Source organism: Pteropus vampyrus, unplaced genomic scaffold, assembly GCF_000151845.1.
Source record: "Pteropus vampyrus isolate Shadow unplaced genomic scaffold, Pvam_2.0 Scaffold231, whole genome shotgun sequence".
NCBI lineage: Eukaryota > Metazoa > Chordata > Mammalia > Chiroptera > Pteropodidae > Pteropus > Pteropus vampyrus.
In genome coordinates, this window is record NW_011889012.1 from 201,918 (window position 1) to 209,968 (window position 8,051).

The 8,051-nt window shown below is 49.4% G+C and overlaps 1 protein-coding gene and 1 pseudogene across 1 annotated transcript in view; both read left to right on the plus strand.

Moving 5' to 3' along the window:
- GRK4 (G protein-coupled receptor kinase 4) overlaps positions 1–8,051 on the plus strand; it is a 49,387-nt gene that overhangs the window by 22,598 nt on the left and 18,738 nt on the right. The gene's annotated exons all lie outside the window — the stretch shown is intronic.
- On the plus strand, positions 7,029–7,147 carry LOC111728830 (annotated as a pseudogene).

An 8,051-nucleotide genomic window follows, 5' to 3' on the forward strand; every position in this document is an offset into this window, starting at 1 on the left:
GTGATGGGAGCATAACTTTGAGGAATCATGGCCCCAAGTGTCTTTGTGACGTTTTGCCACCTATCCACCTAGACGTAGCGTATTCTCACCCTTCAGTACAAAAGTGTGAGAGCCTCGACAGGGAGCAGTCCCAGAAGCACCCGAAGCAGAGTGTCTGGGTGTTTTCAGAGCTCCGGCGTGCGTTATTTGAGTGTTGTTAGCAAGTAGAGCGAATCACCGGTGAATGAGCAGGTTTTTGTTTTGTTTTTTTTTGTGACGCTGTCATCTTTAGGTTAGTTTATGCTACACTTACGAAACCAAAGATGCCCTGTGCTTGGTGCTAACCATTATGAACGGAGGGGACTTGAAGTTCCACATTTACAACCTGGGCAACCCCGGCTTCGACGAGCAGAGAGCCGTCTTCTATGCCGCCGAGGTGTGCTGTGGCTTGGAGGACTTGCAGAGGGAAAGAATTGTGTACAGGTAAGAACGGCACCAACTCCTGGGGCCTGGGGGCCTGTACCCCGTGAGCCTCAGGCTCCTGCAGGGTTTCTACTGGCCCATCTGGGGCTGGAGCAGGAAGCCGGCAGAGGGAGCCCCCTGGTGGCGACCCTAGGGGCTGGTCACTCACCCTGTTGCAAATGTTGCGGATCAGAGGTGGACCGTGGTTTTCCTTTTGGTTCTTTCATCTCTAGTGAGTAGTTTTTATTTGTTAAGTTGATTAAATGCAGGTAGTGCTGCTCAAGCAGGCGTGAGGAGAACTCATTTCTGAGATTCTTAGACATTTCGACAGTTCTGCTAAGGACTGTGGACTGTGTTCTGACAAAATAGAATGAAAGTTAAATATCTTAAAATTACGTTTGCCATTTCTGCATCTTAAAATTTAGTAAAGAAAATTAATTGTTAGAATTAGTTTAGCGTGAACATTGTATTCAGCCGGGCGGAAGGCAGTCTCCACCATCCTCCGGGTGCTGGGGCCCGGGCCTGCCGCTCCCCTTCACCTGCGTACTCACCTGCCGACTGTCCGCAGGTCACTCCCTACCAGGCACCGTGGCCTTACCCTGAATCCTGAGGCGTCTGTATAGCTGCTGCCCTCATGCTCCCCATCCAGTTGGCCACCGAATCACTCCTGAGTATTTCCCCCGTCACTGTTTTCTGGGCTCACTGGCTCAGTTCCTGTCTCCCGTAGGCCAGCGTGCAGGCAGAAGCTTGACCTGGTCTCTGCGGTGCCAGCCTTGCCCAGTCCCTAGTCCGTGAGAGCCATGACAGCGCCTTTCTGTGGAGCGGACCTGATGTCATGTCGTCCACAATGTGGGGCCCCGTGCAGGGCCGCTCCGCACTGACTGCTTCAGCCCTGTGTCCTGCTGCTCCCCAGTGGGTCCCCTCTGCCCTCGTAATGCACGCAGATCGGCAGCGCCCAGGCCATCTGGCGTCCCTGGGCCTTTACCCCTTTGCACCTGCGGTTCCCTGTTCACGCCTCTCCTTACCGCCCTTCCTCCACGCGGAAAAGCGCCTGCCTGTCCTTCCCGAGTTCTCACAACGGTGTCCTCCCTCCAGAGGCCCCTCCCTGTCTGCGCGGAGGCGCTCGCCCCTTTGCTGTCCTCATAGCGCTCAGTGTGGTCTCGCTCTGGGGCTGGTCACGCCAGCCTGCGAGCGCCTCAGGAGGCCTTTATCTCCGTGACTTCTCTTTGTCCGATGCATCGCAGATCCACGTTAAATGTCTCTTGAGGACCAGGCACCAGGCTGTGGGGTCGACAAGGCCCCGCCTTGCGTTGAGCAAGGGGTGATTGCTGCCCTGGGAACGATTCTTCTAGAGACAGAGGTGGTTGTCTGAATGGAGAATGCCTTGTCATTGTACTTAAATGGAGAGACCGGTGGCACTGAGGCATGGGACTGGCCCGTGAGGAATTTGAGTCCTAGTTTCCTGGAGGACGTCGGCAGCTTATTACATTCGAGCACGTCAGGCCCCTCTCCCTCGCTCTGGTGTGCAGGTGTATTACTGGACCGCCTGGAAGGTCATTTCTCCCCGCCCTCTGACCTCGGGCTCCCACTGGCCCTCGGGCTGGGCAGGCGGAGGTTTGGGTTGGCCTGCGGGCGGTGGGCACTGGACCAAGTCTGTCTTGTCCACCGCTGTGTTCACACCCGCCACCAGGGGGTGCCCACTGTTTGTTGAATGAATGACCAATGGCCTTCAGCCTCTAGTACTGTGTACCCCTTGAATCTAAGGACCAATTAAAGCACAGCTCGCGGTTTTCAAAGGAGAGGTTTTGTGTCCTCTTCCTTATTTTCGAAGATTGCTGCTTGACAGCTTATCAGACCAGAGGATAATCTTCCTTTCTGTAGGGAGATGGCGCAAACAGGATCGCCTCACTGTTCTGGCAGCCTAAGGTCAGAGAGAGGAGTCCTTAGGGGCCCGCATGTTACCAGGTAGCACTGAGGGCCCTGGGGCGGCCTTGCCCTCCTCCCCAGGGAGCCACCCCAGGGTGCCTGGCCAACGGGCCTCACGCGGGAGCACCTAGCAGAATGTACTGCGACACTCGCAGGTGTGTGCCCAGGGGGCGCCTGTGTCCCCTGAGTGGTTCAGCGTTTGAGGAGCGCCCAGAGGCCTTTCTAGGGTTAGCGCTTTAAATCAGTCCTGGGCCTGATCAAGGAAGGCTTCCTGGAGCAGCTGGCACTTAGGCGGCAGCTTGGAAAGGTGGCCGAGGTCCGAGCAGGGCGAAAGGAGGCGCAATTCTTTGGGGAGAGTGCACTGTGTTGGCGACCCAGAGGTGAGTGGGGGCGTCCCCTACACTGGGTTAATGACGAGGGCAGGAGGAAAGGAGCGAGCCATGCTGGCTCTGTTGCCTGCCAGGCCTTCGGCTGTGCCTTGTGGAGTATGTTATTTATTTGGAGAAAAGGCTAAGAAGTTAGTAGTGAGCCGTGGCATCCTGGAGGGCTTTTTATTGCAGATGTAATTTTCCTGGAGCGTGGCATCTCTTTTCTCTCTAGTCCTCTGTTCTTCGTTCAGGTAAATGCCTGAAACAACAGGACAACAGACCACAAAAGACTCGGTGGCCCTCTGGGCTGGGCTGCTGCATAGCACGCAAGGCAGCAGGGAGCTGGGCGCCCGCCGAGCTGGCTCGTCCCTCAGGGAAGCGCGGGCTGTGTGAGAGCCCAAGGTCGAGTGGTTTCAGGGTTGTGGTGGTTTGTCACACCCTTAGGTACCTCGACTTGTCAACGGCTTTGTCTAAAATATTAGTGAAAAAAGCAAGTGAATGAAATAAAGTGTAAGTGTGGGGAGAGAATCTTGAGAGAAGAAAAGTTTCATACTTTTTAGTACAAAACCACTTTCTCCAAGAAGTCAATCTTTCAATTAAAACAAAACAACCCTAAAAAACAAATGTGTGTATGCACACGCACACGCAGTTTAAGTCCAGCCAAGTGCTTTCACTCAGTCTCTTGAGACAATTTGATTGCCTGTTTATTCTGCAAGTCTAAAAGGAAACTGTTGCCTTTAGCGTTCTGAATCTTTTAAAAATTAACGTACGAACACAGCCTGTAAAATCAGAAGAGCTAAAGTGCTTTTAGCCAAGAACAGACTGCTGCGCCGATGCCACCTGAGCATCAACACACAGGAATAATCCCTTATTAGACAGCACATGGGCTTTGGGGCGGCATTTTCTTTGCATGGCAAAGCTTTTCCCCAGACCGCCCTGCAGCCTCAGGGAGGCCCTGGTCTGCCAGCTGCGGCCGTGGGACACAATGTTCTCCCCTGTTCTTCCGCCTCTCTGAGGATGATGTGTTTTGTTTTCTATTGTTTTGATATTGCAATGTCTTGTAAATTACCAGGATTTTTTTTATAGCAATGTACAGTGTGTATGCATGGGGATATGGCAAATAGACTGAAAATTTTTTAAAGAGTTGGCTTTTAAGAATTTTTTCAAATTCACCACTATGGAAAACAGTATGGAGGTCCTTCAAAAAATTAAAAATAGAGGTACCGTATGATCCAGCAATTCCACTGCGGGGTGTATGTCTGAAGGGTGTATGTGTGGGATCTGGAAGAGATATTTCCACGCCATGTTCACTGCAGCATCGCTCACACAGCCGAGACACGGAACAGGCTAAGTGTCCATTAGCAGGTCTCACACACACACACACACACACGCACACCCGCACACACACACACACACACACACACACACGAGTATCATGCAGCCAGGAGAACAAAGGACATCCTGCCACATGCGACAACATGGGTGGACCTAGAGGGCATTATGCTAAGTGAAGGAAGCCAGACACAGACAAATCCTGCACGGTGTGACTTATGTGTGGAATCTGAAACAAAAGTCAGACTTGGGGAAAAGTGGTTGCCAGGGGCTGCGGGGGCAAGGGAGAGAGTGGTCAAAGGGCACAGACTTTCGGCTGTGAGATGAGTAAGGTCTGGGGATCTAATGAACACGCAGATGCCTGTCAGTAGCACTATCGTGTCACTGAAATTTGCTAGGAGAGTGGAACTTACACGTTCTCACCACATAAATAAATCAATAGGTGATGGCTGTGTTCATTAGATAGGGGAAATCCTTTCACAATTTTAAGAAAAAAATGTTGAAGTTCATTGCATTTTTCTAGCAATTACAAAAATAATAGGAAAAAAAACCATAATAAATGGGAGAGGGAGTGGAGATGCCCGTGTCGGCTTTTTCCCAGTGACCCCAGTCTGTCATGTTCCCAAAGGGTCACCTTTCATGCTGTCTCAGCCAACACATGTGCTGTCTCCAGTCTCTCACTTTTAGAGGGGTGCTCACACTGGGCACGTCATGTTTCTGTCTATAGATTTACTTTTTCTGCACGTTACGTATAAATGGGATCACACAGCACGTGGTCATTTACGTCCGGCATCTGCCCACTAGTGTAATGCTTTTGAGGTTCAGCCACGTTTTAGCATTTACCAGGATCTCACTCTTTTTATGGAGTAATAGTCCATTGTCTGGATGGACCACGTGTTATTTATCCATTTGTCAGTTGATGGACATTGTCTGTTGTTTTCACTTTTTGGATATTATGAATGATGTGGCTATGAACATTTGCATACGAGTTTTTTGTGTGGACATCTCTTTTCAGTTCTCTTGGGTAGATAACCTACAAGAGGAATTTCTTGGTCATATGGCGAATTTATGTTTACCTTTTTAAGAAAATTCCACACTTTTCCAGAGCGGCTGGGTTCCCTCCAGGGTTCCCGTTCTTCCTCATCCTCTCCAACCCTTGTTATTATCTGCCTTTTTGATTCTAGCCATTCCCGTGGGCGCCAGGCGATAGGTCATGGTGGTTTGATTGGCGTTTCCCTGACGACCGATGCTATTGAGCAGCTTTTCATATGTTTATTGACCATTCTTATATATTCTTCGGTAATATGTCTATCCAAATATTTTGCCCATTTTTAATTTGGGTTAGCCTTCTTGAGTTGAAAGAATTCTTTATATATTCTGGATATAAATCCTTTACCAGATATAAAATTCGCAAATATTTGCTTACAGTCTCTGGCTTGTCTTTTTATTTTCTTAATTGCCACTTTTGAAGTGCAGAAGTTTTAAATTTTAATGAAGTCCAATTTACTATTTTTTTTTTTATCGATCATACTTTTGGTGTCATATCAAAAATATCATTGTCCAACCAACAGCACGAAGATTTTGTTCTTTGTTTTTCTCCAAGAGTTTTGTAGTTTTAACTCTTAATTTTAAGTTTAAAATCTTTTGAGTTCATTGTTTAACATAGTGTAGATGGTGTAAGAGTCTGAATCCCAGGACCGTTTGTCGAAAACGCTGTCATTTCCCCACTGAATTGCCTTGGCAGCTTCGTCAGGCACCAGCCGGCTGTTCACAGGAGCGTTTATTTTTGAGCTCTCTAGTCTGTTGGTCTCTGCGTCCAGCCTCTGCCGGCACCACGCTGTCTGGATTACTGTAGCTCTCTGGCAAGTTTCGAAACTGAGGTATGAAGCCTCTAACTTTGTTCTTTAAGATGATTTTGGCTATTCTGAGACCTTGGTGTTTTCATATAAATGTTAAGATCAGCATGTCAGTTTCTGAAAAGAAAAAATTTTTTTTTTCTTTTTTTTTGCCTGCTGAGGTTTGCATTGAATCTGTAGCTCACCTTGAGGATAGTGGGCATCTTAACCATATTGACTCTTCTGGCCTATGAACACGGTATCTTCCGTTTATTTAGACGGTCCTTCATTTCTCTCAGCAGTGTTTTGTAGTTTTCAGTGTATAAGTATTCTAGTTTTTTGTTGCGTTTATTCCTAAGTGTTTTATTCTTTTGTTGCTATTTCAAATGCAGTTATCTTCTTAATTTCACTTTTAAATTGTTCATTGCTAGAACATAGAAATGCCACTGATTTCTGTGTAATGATCTGTGTCCTTGCCATCCTCTTTCATTAGCTTTAGAAGTTTTGGTGTGAGTTCCTTAGGATTTTCTATGTACAGCGTCACGTAGGCTCATGTTTGTTTATTTTTCTTTCCTCACTAGAATCCTGCTGCTTCTGTTGGTGCTTCACGAGAGGGAAGTTATGAATAGATGTACAGAAGCTTGAAGCGGTGCACCCTCTGGGGTATTCCAAAACAGACTAGAAGAATCAGTTAAAAGGCAGCCTGATAAGTGCTGTCACGTTTACATATAGTGAATACAGAAACGAGGCAGGTCGAGAATGAAGTCGTAGAGGCCAGCTCTGCCCCGGCCCTCCCATCAGTTGTCCTTGATGTCACTGTCGGAGGCAAAGTCTCCGGAGGCAAAGCCAAAGTATACTGGAGGGTGAAGCCTAGTGCGGAATGGTCCCGTCTTTAAGAATGTGGAGGTCGTGCTCTCTAACTGGTCGGGATGAGACATTTAGTGGACAGTGGGGTCTTCAGTTGTTAGGCTCTGGTATAGGTTTGGTGTGGGTTTCCGTTTTCTCTCTGTAGATTCTTTAGGCTACACGGCCAGTTCTTAGAGTGGGGTTAAATTTTGCTGCTTATTTTAACCATTAAAGCAATTATTTTGCTTCATTTTGGTGGGAAATACAATTTCTAATCCAGGTCTACGTCTATGCCACCCTGAACGTGCCCAATCCTGTCCGATCTCGGAAGCTAAGCGAGGTCGGGCCTGGTTAGTACTTGGATGGGAGACCACCTAGGAAGACCAGGTGCTGTAGGCGTTTAAAAAAAATTTCTAATCCAGAGCCTTACCTGAGACATTTCTCCACAGTGACGAGTTTATTGGGCACTGTCTGAGAGTTTCAGTACACTCACAAAGGAGGCAGAGCCACAGGGTTATGCCTTCCAGATCCGAGGAGGAGGGGATAAGCCAGGGACAGACAGTGCTCTGTCCGGGGTCACAGGCGAGCAGGCCTGGAGAGCAGGTGGAAGCACCTGTCACTCATAGGAGTGGGGTCAAGGTCGCTGGCTTCTCTGGCTCTGAGTGGTCATTGTGGACAGTGCCCCAGAGAAGCAAAGCGGTAACTTGGGACGCGAACCCTGCCAATCCTTACCCGAATGTCGGGGCTCGGCACGGACCCCAGGGTTGTCAGCTGTAAACTGTCTGAGCAGAACTCAGGGCAGTGTTTTTCTTATCCCGCCCCCATCCAGACCGTTGCTCCCGATACCTTTCGAATAGAGTGGAGCTATTTTTCCACACCATGTTCTAAATACTTAGGTCATACCAAAGCTCCGGTTAAGCCAGAGTTCTGGAAACTTCCAGCTGTGGCCACGCTAGCCCGTGCTTTCCTCTTCACCGTACCCCACAGTGTGCCAGCAGGTTGTCCGCGCTGTCACTCCGCTCTGCGTGGCCCCGAACCTCGCTGCTGCCCACGGAGGTTTCGTGACAGCTCCAGCACAGGTGCTGGCGCGCGGAGTGCACTCCATATGCGCTGTCAGTGCTGCTGTTCCCACGCGACACACACTGTGGCTGCCTTTCAGGGCCCGCTGACAGGCAGTGCTTGCTCCCAGCTGGGTGTGGTGCTGGAGGGACTGCTTCGGGACAGGGCTTCTCACCTTCTCGGTGGCCGGAAGACCAGGCGAGATGCAGGCTGGGAGTCAGGAGTGTGTGGCCAGCCGGGATCT